The 13,033-nt window shown below is 41.2% G+C and overlaps 1 protein-coding gene and 1 long non-coding RNA gene across 2 annotated transcripts in view; both read right to left on the reverse strand.

Moving 5' to 3' along the window:
- The window catches only part of LOC126949918 (histone H3.v1-like), a 143,793-nt gene that overhangs the window by 7,730 nt on the left and 123,030 nt on the right, over positions 1-13,033 (reverse strand). The window lies entirely within an intron of this gene.
- On the reverse strand, positions 333-6,750 carry LOC126949921 (uncharacterized). The gene is made up of 3 exons (XR_007723995.1): positions 6,576-6,750; positions 1,563-1,709; positions 333-694 (listed from the first exon to the last, which is right to left on the reverse strand). It is a non-coding gene; the product is annotated as an uncharacterized LOC126949921 (long non-coding RNA).

The following is a 13,033-nucleotide window of genomic DNA, read 5'->3' on the forward strand; positions in this document are numbered from 1 at the left end:
AGCTGATGATACCTACTGATACGGACACTGGAAAGCAGTTAAATATTAATGAATCTTAACCTATGTATGCCTAGTGTTCCATTATTGGAACACTACACTTGTGGGAGTTATTTATATCCTACTGTGCAAGGTCATTGCCAAGGTCTTATTTTTCACACAAAAAATTTGCAGCCTCTGGCATAAATGGGTTGATTCAAATAGGAACAAAACTATCTCCTATTTTCTTACTCCTCCCCCAAGCTAATGCATACTGCTGAGGCTACCCAAGACAGATAGATAGAAAGGCAGCTTGAGCCAGTGTCACATTTATTTTCTAAAGTCAAGGAGGCCCCTTCTGAAATTCTTGCTTGGCAACCTTAAATTCAAATCTTCACCATTGGAGGCCATTCATGTAATCTGTAGACAAGACTCCAATGTCTTGACTCACATGATCAGTAGGTATCATCATCGTCTTCAAATAGTCTTCCAGTTCTCCAAGTGCCTCAATTCTTCCTCACTACCAGAGTATACTACTGTTTATCACAGATTTTAAAGCACATCAGTGAACACATGCCTTTTAAAGCTGGGCTCTTGAACTCTGACTGCTGTCCTTCTGGTGAGCTCCACTTGGCATGTTTTCCTTCTGTCTTTCCAGGCTAGTATTGACCTGCATGGTTTTCTTGGGTTGCTCCTATGTGGATTTCTCATACAACACCTTAAGGAAGAAGAAAAGAAAATGAACACTTATTGAGCATATATAATTTTTCAGGTAGGATGCCAAGTAATTTACAAAAGTTATCACATTTATCCTTACGCCTTATAGTAAGTCAAGGCATTATGTGGCATCTCACATTTATAAAACGGTCTTTCTTTATAATTCACATAAATTATTACTTCATTTAATCTTCACAGTTGTTCTGTTGTGAGAAGGGCATGATTCATGTTTCAGATCATGTGAAAAAACTGAGATCCAAAGAGGCTGATCAATACAAAGAGAGTTTTGAAAGAGCTAACACTTGCGCCTAGATTAGTATCCATTCTAGGAAGCTCTGAAAGGCCTACTTCCATGTAAGACCCACTCTGATGGCATGTGAAGAATGTAGGCTTCAGAATCATCCAGATGTGGCAATCCAAGTCCTGGCTCTGCCATGCCTTAGCTCTGTGGCCTTGGTCAAGTCTTTTAACCTCATACCGCTCTTGTTACTTTATCTAAAATGGAGAAAATAATGCCTATCTCATAAAATTGCTGCATGATATAAATGAGATACATTTTGCCATGTGCCTGGAGCTTAATAGTTTTCAACAAACAAATGCTCATTTCCTTTTCTATTCATTCAACTTCTAGAGCAGGTAATCATAAATGGAGGCATAGATAGGTGAAAGGTCCTGGATCAGAATCTGGGATCATATAGTCAGCAATGTGAGTACATGTTTATCAAAAGGGGGAATACCCTTTAAAAGTTGAAAGATGCTCTTCCAGGATGTGTGAATCTCAAAATGTGTAATTAACCATTATTTTGAGCATTTTCCTCATGTGAGGCACCACGTTGGGTGCTGAAGGGGATATAAAAACATGGTCCTACCTTCAGAGAGTGATCTTTGGTCTGCCATGAATGTCTATTCTTCTTCCAAAGACAACTGTAGAAGGAAGCACAGATTCTTAGATTCTAGGCTACTCTCATGTCTCTAAGCAAGTGTTCCATTCTTGTGTGGTTTCTCGAGGAGTTTTCCTGCAACAACCGGGTCAAAGCAATAAAAGATAAAGTTTAAAAGTTAAAAGAGACCTTTATAATCTTCCATTAATAGTGCCCCTGGCAATCTCTCAGAAGCAGGGTTTACTGGGTCTCTCTCAGCTCTTGTCTTCTGGTCTTAGAGGTCAGCCAGGCCTGCTTGTTCTAACATGGTTTTTTAAATTAGTGGGTCATGAAGTCAATTTAGTAGGTCTTGGCTAGCATTTTCCAAATAAAAAAGACCAGACCAAATTAGAAAAAAAAATCAAAATGGCTTGTATTTTATCCTCAGTGAACGTGGTTTTTCTTTTTTCTTTTTTTTGTTTGTTTTTTTCGTTTTTCATGAAACATTAGCCTGTATAGGATATTTTTTACTTCAGGTGACCAAAAATGTTTGCAAAACATGTTCTAAAAAACAAAATCTTACAAATTATAGCTGCCAGGAGTGTTCGTGGAATAAGTGGCAGGTTTCAGTCTTTAGGTTTAAATCTAGCACTTTGGAAGCTGTTTCATTCTAGGCATTGCTATTAAAATTTATGTAGCTGACATTAGATAAATGGTCTTCCCTTCTGTTGGCTACATGAACCAATCAGGTAGATTTCCCGCTGATTTCATATTCATCTCTACCACCACCACAACCACCATGGTCTCCTGTGGAACCACCATTTCCACAACCACCATTTCCTGTGGAACCACCATTTCCACAACCACCATGGTCTCCTGTGGAACCACCATTTCCACAGGAGAATCTCTCTGGCAGGGCCCCTTGATCTAGGCTCTTACAGGCTGACACATCCTTGCTCTTATTCTCTGCATCTCCTGAAAATGGATACATGATCAGTCCATCACTAGAAATAATCTGACTCATAACTGCTCAGAAATCCATATAGAGTTCAAAAGATAGGGCAGATTTTGTTGCCATTCTTATTCTCCTCAAGCCATCTTCTGCTATGTGTCTATGTTTCTGCCTTGTATGGATGTCTGGGAACACCTTCTTTCCTGGGATTCCCTCCTCTTCTTGGATAATTCAGTTTCATTCTGCCACTATGCCTTATACTCTAACCAGCCAACCCCACAAGCTGTCACCATTCAGATCCAAATCAACAATTTTTTTTTTTCACTTGGATCTTCTCATGCTTCAGAGTGGAATTCTCTTAAAACTAAAACCTTTCTCTGGCTGATACTGCTCACTCCTCTAGACATAACTCTAATACATTGTTATTTTTAAAAGGGACAAAAGACATGAAGTGGACAGAACATACTTGTCTTATCTCATTAGACTGGGGATGTATTCTCTGCATCACAGGAGGTCCCCACATTGGAAAATCTGTCAGCTGACATTGAAATTTCTAAAGAACCTGTGATTTTATCCTGCTGAATAATGTTTGAACCAAAAGATTCTTAATACATAGATACATATCAGTTCCCTCCCAGTGTCTTACAGTTCTATAGTTGTTCAGATAAGGAAGTGTTGGTGATGACTAGAATGACAACAGAAGGATTTGTGGAGTAGACAAGAGCTGAACCTGGATAGGTGGGCAGAAGCAATGTAAATAGGACTTTCTATGCAAATAGGACAAATAAAGATAATAGAAAGGAACCAGGAAACCCTGGATGAATTAATGGACCAGCCTGGTGGGATGGAGAGATGGATTGGAACTCGGTAGTGAGGTAGCATGGAAATGCAGGTTAAGACCAGATCCTCGATGAAATACTTGAGTGCCAGGAAAAGAAGGGAAGCCTTGGTTTTTTAGTAAATGAAAGTCTTGATTTTGAGCCAAGCTTTCTGAGCAAACCAAAGCAAATGAAGCCTTGGTTTCTGAGTCTTGGATTTAGGGAGATTAACATTCTAGTTTGTGGAGCAGGATTTGGTACAAAGACACATCCAGCAAAGATAGACCATAGGAAGAGCCGCTACAGTAATCCAGAGTTGAGGTAAACCAGGGCACCAACCAGAGTGATGCAGTGGGAATTGAAAGGGAAAAGTAAATATGAAGGCTTTTAAAGACAGCGCGCCATCAACTTGGGGCAATCTGATCAGCCATATTGTATTTATGTGCTCCGTCTTGAACCAGTTAATTTTCCCTTCAGATGTATCTTTCCTGAATATGCAAATTCTCATTAAGATACATGCCATATGCCTGCTTTGACCCTAAGTCAGACCCCACCTAACGCTAGCCTTTACCTCTTTTTTTCTCATTGGGTAATCAGCTCACTGAAGCAGATGTTACTTCCCGACTCCAGAGATGCCAACAGCCTCAGAAAGAAATGGATTATAGAACTGGGGTCTACACTCAGCATGATCCAAATATGGAAATCAAACTGAGGCCTTCTTAAGCTCTGTGCTTGGCAGTAAGAATGAAAAAGGGCTTAATGTTGGGCCTCAAAAGACACTGTGGTTACCAGGGCTTAGTGGGCACATTTGCTTGCCCACAGAAGGTCTTGCCAATTAACACTAATGGTGTGCTTTCAATTTACCTTCATGGATTAATTTGACAAATATTTATTGGCTGCATACCAGGCACCAAACAAGGCAGTGGGGATAAAAAGATGCAAAGGGCAAAGTTCTTGCCTTTGATAGAGTTTCCTGCTGAGTGGGGGAAGACAGACCTATAAACAAGTAAATAATATTACACTGGAGTGCTCTGCCCTCTGCTTGTCCTCTGAACACCCAAAATTGTAATAATCTGACGCTGTAGAGAGAGAGAGTTTGGGATTAAGGTCTTCACACTGCATACTTTTCAATAATCATTTAGAAGGTCAAGAAGCCACATATAAATAAATACCTTACAGTAAACCTTTTTTTGAGAAGAAGAAAAAATGAAAGCAGGCCGGGTGCAGTGGCTCACATCTGCAATCCTAGCACTTTGGGAGGCTGAGGCAGGTGAATCACCTGAGGTCAGGAGGTTGAGACCAGCCTGGCCAACATGGTGAAACCCCATCTTTACTAAAAATACAAAAATTAGCCAGGTGTGGTGGTGTGTACTTGTAGTCCCAGCTACTCGGGAGGCTGAGGCAGGAGAATTCGTTGAACCCTGGAGGCAGAGGTTGCAGTAAACCAAGATCGAGCCACTGCACTCCAGCCTGGGCAACAGAGCAAGACTCTGTCAAAAAAAAAAAAAAAAGGAAGGAAGGAAGGAAGGAAGGAAGGAAGGAAGGAAGGAAGAAAGAAAGGAAGGAAGGAAGGAAGGAAGGAAGGAAGGAAGGAAAGAAAGGAAGGAAGGAAGGAAGGAAGGAAGGAAGGAAGGAAGGAAGAAAGAAAGAAAGAAAGAAAGAAAGAAAGAAAGAAAGAAAGAAAGAAAGAAAGAAAGAAAGAAAGAAAGAAAGAAAGAAAGAAAGAAAGAAAGAAAGAAAGAAAACTGAAATCAGCAAGTGCTCAGCAAAATCTGGAAGGTTTCCCCAGCATGATTTTGCCTTGGGTCTTTATTTAACTGGTGTGGTTACACTGTCTAATGTTCCTTATTTTTCACAAGACTTGAACTTCATGATGTGGAGGCCCCTATTCTCAGACCCTAGAGTGAGTCAGACTGCCCACGCTTAGTGGTGGAGAATTCCAACAGTCAGCAATAGGTATAGTGGGAACTGGAAGGAAGATAGCCTGAACTCTTAGTGAAATCCTTATGCAGGAGTTGTGAAAGTATAGTCTAGAGGGGTTTTGGCTGGGAAGTTTAGAAGAAATGAATAGCTTGTTTGTGAACTTTTAATCTGCTCTGTGAATTATAATCATGTCTTTACAGTCAGAATCCTGTCCCTCAATAGGTATTTCTTCCCAGGGACCACAACAGAAGTACATCTTAGGAAAAGGTCAACCCAGGATCACCAAGTAAAGCACAGATTTTGTTGTTAGTCGTTTAATTTATGCTCATCTGTAACGAACTGTTTGTCTATGCTAAGAATTAAAGCCATACATCATTACGAGTCTTTGCTTTTGTTTTACAGTTTTTTGTTTTTTGTTTTTTGTTTTTTTTTCAGTTAAAATGAGGTGGTTTCTAGTGGTGAAGGATATGCAAGGTTGAGGTTGGAGACGGCTAACAAAATGGATGTGGACTGGAAGTAAATGCTGTAATTATATTGGCTTTAAGGATTATTTTAAACCTTAGGAAGAAAGGAAGGTATTGAGAACGTTTTTTGTTTGTTTGTTTGTTTGTTTTAATAGAAACTGTAGATAGCATGCCTCTAAATAGTTTCAAGTTAGTTTCCTTGAAAAGTATACTGCCTCCTTTCCTTCCTCATATCCTTGTTAGGTTTTGCTTAAAAATAATGTGAGGGGCCAAAAAAGCTTTTAAAGCTGATTTCCTTCAGTTTGTAATTCCTTGCCAGGAGCTAGAGGTCTGATTGTCCATGCCCTCTTCAGTCTCCTGGCTATTTATGAAAATATAACATAAAACAAAGTGCACATGCCACTCCCCCCAACACACACACACACACACACACACACACACACACACACACACACAGGGAGAGCGTTTGAGAGCCTAGTGCAAGACAGGACCACAGAAAAATATGTTCACATTAATTTAATTGCACTAAAACTGGAAGTATTCAGAGGAATAATAAATCCTATTAGATTATTTTCTTGTCCTCAGAGAGAGGTGCCTGCCAATCAAGAGCCCTTTACTTAGAGGGTTAAGTCATAAGTTACAATTGGGCCTGCTAGAAACAGGACCTGGATCTCAAGCACCAGACAAAATCTGTCCATGGAGGCTGGAAATGCTGAGGTGAAATCACAGGACTTTTGTGTTCTGTGCTTTTCAAGTGAACATAAATAATTCAACAGCTGTGTTTCACTCCAGTGGAATCCCCCAAATATTCACCCACTCCACAACTCATTTAAAGAGGTACACACCCAAGTAATTAGTGAATTACCCATTTCAGCTTGTGTAGCCAGGTGCCAAGAGGTGGTCTTTTGCAGATGTCAGGTGATTACTTAACATGTTGAGTTGAGGCAAAAATCTAGTTTCTCTTCTTGCTGATCTTATGACTTTTTCTCCGTTAATCAAAAGATCCCAGAAAGTTGTATGAATCACCAAGGCACTGGAAAACATCAGTACAACACATGTTGAATCCAAAGTGCCCAAGGTCTAAATTATTTTCTAGTAATGGTGTTTCCACCTAGTTTAATATATTAAAATGTAACTTACCAGTCTTCCAATAAGTCTAATCTGGCTCTTTCTGGGAGGATGAGAGAGAGAGAGAGCAGGAGAGAGCAAGAGAGAGCGAGGGCAAGAGAAAGAGAGAGAGAGAGTATGTGTGAGAGAGAGAGAACCATTCTCTTTATTCAAAGGGTTTCATTTACCATCTATTAGAAGGAGAATTGACTTTCATATTCCTTGGAGTTCTACTCAAGCCAACTAGAAGGAAGGTTAAAGACTCACTCATTTAGGCTGGGTACAGTGGCTCACACCTATAATCCCAGCACTTTGGGAGGCAGAGGCAGGAGGATCGCTTAAGGCCAGGAGTTCAAGATCAGCGTGGCCAACATGGTGAACCCCGTCTCTACTAAAATACAAAAATTAGCCTGATGTTGTGGTGCACACTTGTAGTCCCAGCTACTCTGGAGCCTGAGGCATAAGAATTGCTTGAACCCAGGATGCAGAGGTTGCAGTAAGCCAAGATCGTACCACTGCACTCCAACCTGGGTGACGGAGCGAGACTCTGTCTCAAAAAAACAAACAAAAACAAGCCATTCCATAAATATTTTGGGGGTACCTACAACATTTCAGTCATTACAAGTTGCTGATGGAACAAGACAAATACAGTACTTGGCCTCATAGTCTAGACTTCCACAAATCTTCATTGTTCACCCAGTAGAAGGGCTAGATTCAAATTATCCACAAGGAATTGCAACAAAATGAGGTATGCACTAAAAAGGTGACCAGGGAAATATAGGGTCTGGGAATCCCATATGAAGAACATTTGAAAGAAATTGGGAAGTTTAGGGATGTTGTAGATATTATTCTCTGTGGTTCAAGAGGGTATATCCAAGACAAAAAGGTGGTGGATGTCAGTTCAATATAGAAATGGTATAACATCTAGAGCCATCCCAGAACAGAAAATGCTGCTTTGAAAGGTGGCAAGAGCTCTATTCCTGTGTTCAGGTAGCCACCATTTCAGACATCACTACTCAGTGGTCTTGTGGAGAGATTTTTATTTTTCAAGTCTCACTCTCTTACCTAGGCTAGAGTGCAGTGGCACAATCACAGCTCACTGTAACCTTGAACTCCTGGGCTCAAGCCATCTTCCCATCTCAGCCTCCCAAAGGGCTGGGATTATAGGCACGAGCCACTGCAACCAGTCAATGTGGAGACATCTTTTCTTTAGGCAAATGTTTGTATCAGATGACATCTAATGAACCTTCCAATTCTATGATTCTACAGTTCTATACACCTGATGGCCAGTGACTACAGAAGCTACCAACTCCATTAAGCAATTCATTCTTCAGCCTGAACATCCTAAATCCAGTCAAGCAGAGGACTTGGAGAGACTCTCTGTTCCAGGTGGAACAATGCAATATAGCAATAGAAACTGCTCTATTTTCTTACCTTCCTCTTACCACAGATTCACCCTTAAAGATCATCTCTCTGGAGAGATGGTCACTGACCAACAGTTTTATGGAAGGGGTTTTCAAAGTTGAATAGTAATTTGTTCAAAGATACATAGCTTTTGGTGGCAGAGACCAAACAATAAGTTCCTCTGTTTGAGTTCAGTTCCTTGTCTATGACAGACAGAATGTAAATGGTAGACTTTGAATCATGTTCTGAAGAGCAAAAGGACGGGAATATTTTACTGTGTCTGAGTCACATGCTGAACCTTTGACATGGATTCATTTAGTCCAAATTCCAGTACTTATTTAATTCTAGAGTGTTCCAGCTGCAGTTTTTGGAGTTGCCTAGCTAAAAGATTCTGAACAGAAAAATCCTAGACTTCTTTCCCTACGTGTGCAACTCCTCTTTTTCCTCCTTTCTTCCAACTCAAATTTTGAGATTCCATAACTATTTACATAATCAGACACTTTGTTTCAGAAACAGTACAACTAATGTCTTTATGAAGAAATACCTTTCAAATGCTCAAAACCCCAAAACGTCGTTCAAATCTCTATTCGTGCGCTCTCTCTTTTTTTTAATGAAAAGAACAATTAAAGAGATTTTAGGGGGAGGATCTGGCACAAACGCCCTTAACCACCTTTCAGGGTGTTTTCTTTGGAAAATATGATTACAGCTGTTCAAACTTTAAATTATTTACATTGAGCAAAAACTTTGATTTTTAAAAGTCATATGACTTTATATAAACTAAAAAATGGCAAAGAATCAAAACTTGGCATTTTTCACGGACACATATTGCCCCTGAAGGGTGCTTGCTGGGGCCTTGGGTTGGTGGGAAATGATAAACGAAGACTGAAGAATGAGAATTTTGCCTAGTGAGTCATATTGGGTTGCAGCTGAGTTTGAAAACAGCAGGTCATCATCAGAAAGGTTTATGTGAAATCTAATGAATCAGAAAGAGAAAGCGAGGGGAAATGGTTTCTTTTCATACAGGGCCAGATTCTCATCTGATGTAAGTCTTGGAGAATTAGCCAACATATGGAAATTATCCCCATGCGGTCATATGGGATAGCAGTATGAGGAATCATTGAAGGAACAGGAATATTTAGCTTTGCAAAGAGAAGACCTGAGTGGAACAGATCCCTCTTTTCAAATATTTGGAAGGTTAGCATGTTGAGAAGGGAGTATTGTGTGTTGCTCTCAAGGCAACACAGAGTCAATGGGTAGACATTGGAAAGACAGGCTGTGGTTTAATATTCTCTTGTCTCCCAGTGGGGCCTCAGAGCATAGCTGTTTCCTCACAGCAAGATAGGCTTCTGTGGTGGGACAGAAAACTGTTTGCGGAGCCTCCCCCTGGCAACTGGGATGGGAGTTGAGGAGACTGACCCAGCTCTTGGACTGACAGTAGAGTTTCAGCCTACCAGGCATGGCTTGACTCAAAAGGCAACGCCCATATGCAGTTTAGGCAAACAGGTAGCAAGGAGGAATGGAAGGCACCCAGGCTTTAGAGTTAGGAAGGTCTAAGCTGAAACCCCGGCCCTGTCATTTATTGTCTGTGTAAACTTGGGAGAGTTTCTTGGCTTCTCTGAGCTGCAGTTTCCTGATCTGTACAATGGGGATAACTTCACCTGTCCTAATGGACATCTGTTGTTTCTTTCTACTCAGCATTTCCTCTTCCTGCTTTAGTAGAAGCACCTTGATTTCTCCCAAGTCAGATAGAGCCTCAGTGTCAATCAAGGTGACTTATCTACCATGGACAGTCAAGCTTTGCTGCCCTGGGATTTTAATCTTGAGCAGAGTGACCCAAGGATGAAAAGTAGTTGAAGGTTATTCCTTATGAGGATGGCATTATAAAGAGGTGTCCATCAGTTCCACCAGTTCCTGTGGCCTGAATTTCCTGAGTTACCAATTTGCTGCCTCCTTCTTGGGGCCTAGTTGTTCAGCTTCTTTTATTCTATGAGCGTCCTAATTTTCTTCTGATAGATTGTGTTTTTGCTTAAGCTAGCTGAATCAATTTCTGTGATTTGCAAAAACAAAATAACTGTATCTATATTCCTACTTTAATAGGGTCACTGGAAGGATTAAATGAGAAAATATACATAAGCTTCTGATATAACCCCAATGTCTGGCATATAATGTGTGCTCTTTAGTGGTGGCTTTTTTGACTATTGGGTACTGTGGGCCCAAGATGAGGAGAGAACAGTTCTAACAGGTAGATTCTGAAGTTCAGGTAGACACATCATCTGGGATATCTATTCTTAAATATTAGGCCCCAGCAACTCTCTGCTGTAAAGAACTTGTTAACCACTAAAGTTGGCCTGACCATGAGATTGGGTGGGACTTCCTAGCTCTAAAAGTGATCAAGCTTAGATTCAAGGCCCTCATCAGAAGGCCATAGAGAGGCTCTCATATTGGGACTGAGGCCTTTATGGTCTCTTCTCTGTGATTCCAGGTAATGGATACTCCAACTGCAGTAAGCTAGTGTGTAGGGATGGGAGCCTCAGGTCACCCTAGAAGCCAGGAAATACATTTAAGTCCTGATTTTACTTGATCCCTTGTCATTTGGCACTATTAATCATCTCTCCTTCCTAGCTTTCCTGTGCTACCCCTCCTTGCTGATTTTCCTCCTATCTCGTTGATAGTGCCTTTTCATGTGATGTTTCCTCTGCTCTTAATGCCTTTCTTTACTTCAGCCATCAGGCTAACTCCTATTTGTCTTTCAAGATTCAGCTTAAGGCCTCGGTCTATTCTGAAGCCTTCCATCTCACCCTCGTCACCCCAGCCTCCCTTCCTCCTCCTCTCCCCAATGTGCTTCAGTACCCTCTGTTCCATTAGTTAGCACACCGGGTTTTCATAACTAATTCCATGCCCCTCACCTCCCATCTTACCTGTAGGAAAAAGACCTTTCACTATACTTTTGGGTCTTATTTGGGGTGTGTGTGTGTGTGTGTGCGTGCATGTGTGTGTTGGGTGTCTTTTTCTTTTTTTTTGAAACGGGCTCGTATTTTGTCACCTAGGCTGGAGTGCAGTGGCATGATCTTGGCTCACTACAGCCTTGACCTCCCAGGCTCAAGCAATCTGCTCACTTCAGCCTCTCAAGTAGCTGGGATTACAGGCATACACCTCCACACTCCACTAATTTTTGTTTTGTTTTGTTTTGTTTTTTGGAGAGATATGCTTTTGCCATGTTGCTCAGTCTGGTCTTGAACTCCTAACCTCAAGTGATACACTCTCCTTGGCCTCCCAAAGTGCTGGGATTACAGGTGTGTGCCACCATGCCCAGTACCAGTTATTCTTATAGTTGGAAATGAAATTAATGCAAATGTTCCCAAATGGGGCAGATCAAAAACTTTTTAACTATTCCAAGTTACCTGACTTTACTACCAAGGAATACAGTCAGGACCTAGATAGTGATTCAACCTGAGAGGCTAATGAGAAGACAGATGAACCAGCTTGACTGAATATTTCAGGCTGGCACCTTAGTTTCCTGCCCTAGATATCTCCATCTCTAGATAATTTTCAATATGTTTTCCCCAGAATCAGAGATTATGGGATAGTTCATGTAAAGTACATTTGAACATGCATGTCCTGGTCTTACACAAACCGTCCCAACTTAAAACTTTTGCCACTTAAGCCCAAGGAGAACAGAGCATATTACATAATTGTTTTGCCTTCATTAGTTAAGGGATTTGTAACATGATTAGTTGTTTTCATCTCTGTAGTCCATAATTTTATGCCTAACTTTAAAAGAAAGCCAAAAGCAAAACTCCCACTAGCATGGCTTTATTCAGCCCTAGTTTGTTTTCTTGGTCATTTGTGAGCCTCCCTACTGATGAAGAATGTGATAGTTTCTCACCATAGTGTGCACCAAACCCAGAAACATTTAGAAGACTTGTAATTACTCTTACTAATTAAATTAATTTTAGTTCTTATGTTAGAGAAAAATGTGCTTTTTCTTATCCTCTGAATTATGAGCTCCCAGGGCAAGGACTGAGGTATAGGGAGAGGTTGGGACATTAGTGTCTCTATTCTGTCATCCCAAGCTTCAGTCTCACCCATGTCTTAGAGAAGGAGCAGGGTGAAGCAGGCACTGGCCTGTCCACCAGGGCACATTCGGATGGTGGGAAGGAAGGTCTTCCTGCCTGAGCACACACCCTGAGTGCCCACCCTCAGCAATAGTACTGGGCATGGGTCCATCAAGGAAAAAGGAGAGGAATGTTCATGTTTCTTCCATAAAACAGGTCTGCTCTGGGTTTCTGGGAATTGCAGGATTTCATCTCTGCCCCACAAGTCATGACACCTGCAGCCAAGCAGCTGTTTGCCGGAAGGAAGCCAGGCTATTTTGCTAGGATGAGAGAAGACTTGGAGATGGCTTATAAAATGCAAAGACACATGAGAGTTGTCTTCAAAAGAGATTAGGCTAATTCTCCATGGTCACATGAGGCAGAACTCCGGGGTAGATCTATTTCCACTCAATGTGGTGGATATCTTTCTATCCAACAGAGCTGTTCAAAGAGGAAAAGGGCTGTCTCGGAAGGGACGGTGCTCTCTCTCCCTGAAGAGCTTCAACCGGACACTGGAGCCCACCTCATGGGGAAGTAGAGGGGGGACCATAGAAACCCAAGGGGTGACTGGGCTATAAGATCATGGAGATTCCTTTCTTCCTCAAAAAAGTCTTGGGGCCTGTCAGAGAAGAAGGATACATTATCTTTTGCTTAAAATAGGTTTGTGGGATCTTCATGAGCATGTTAGGGAACATCAGAGTGATTTTGATCATTAACC

The sequence above is a fragment of the Macaca thibetana genome, chromosome 3 (genome assembly GCF_024542745.1).
Source record: "Macaca thibetana thibetana isolate TM-01 chromosome 3, ASM2454274v1, whole genome shotgun sequence".
Classification (NCBI taxonomy): Eukaryota; Metazoa; Chordata; class Mammalia; order Primates; family Cercopithecidae; genus Macaca; species Macaca thibetana.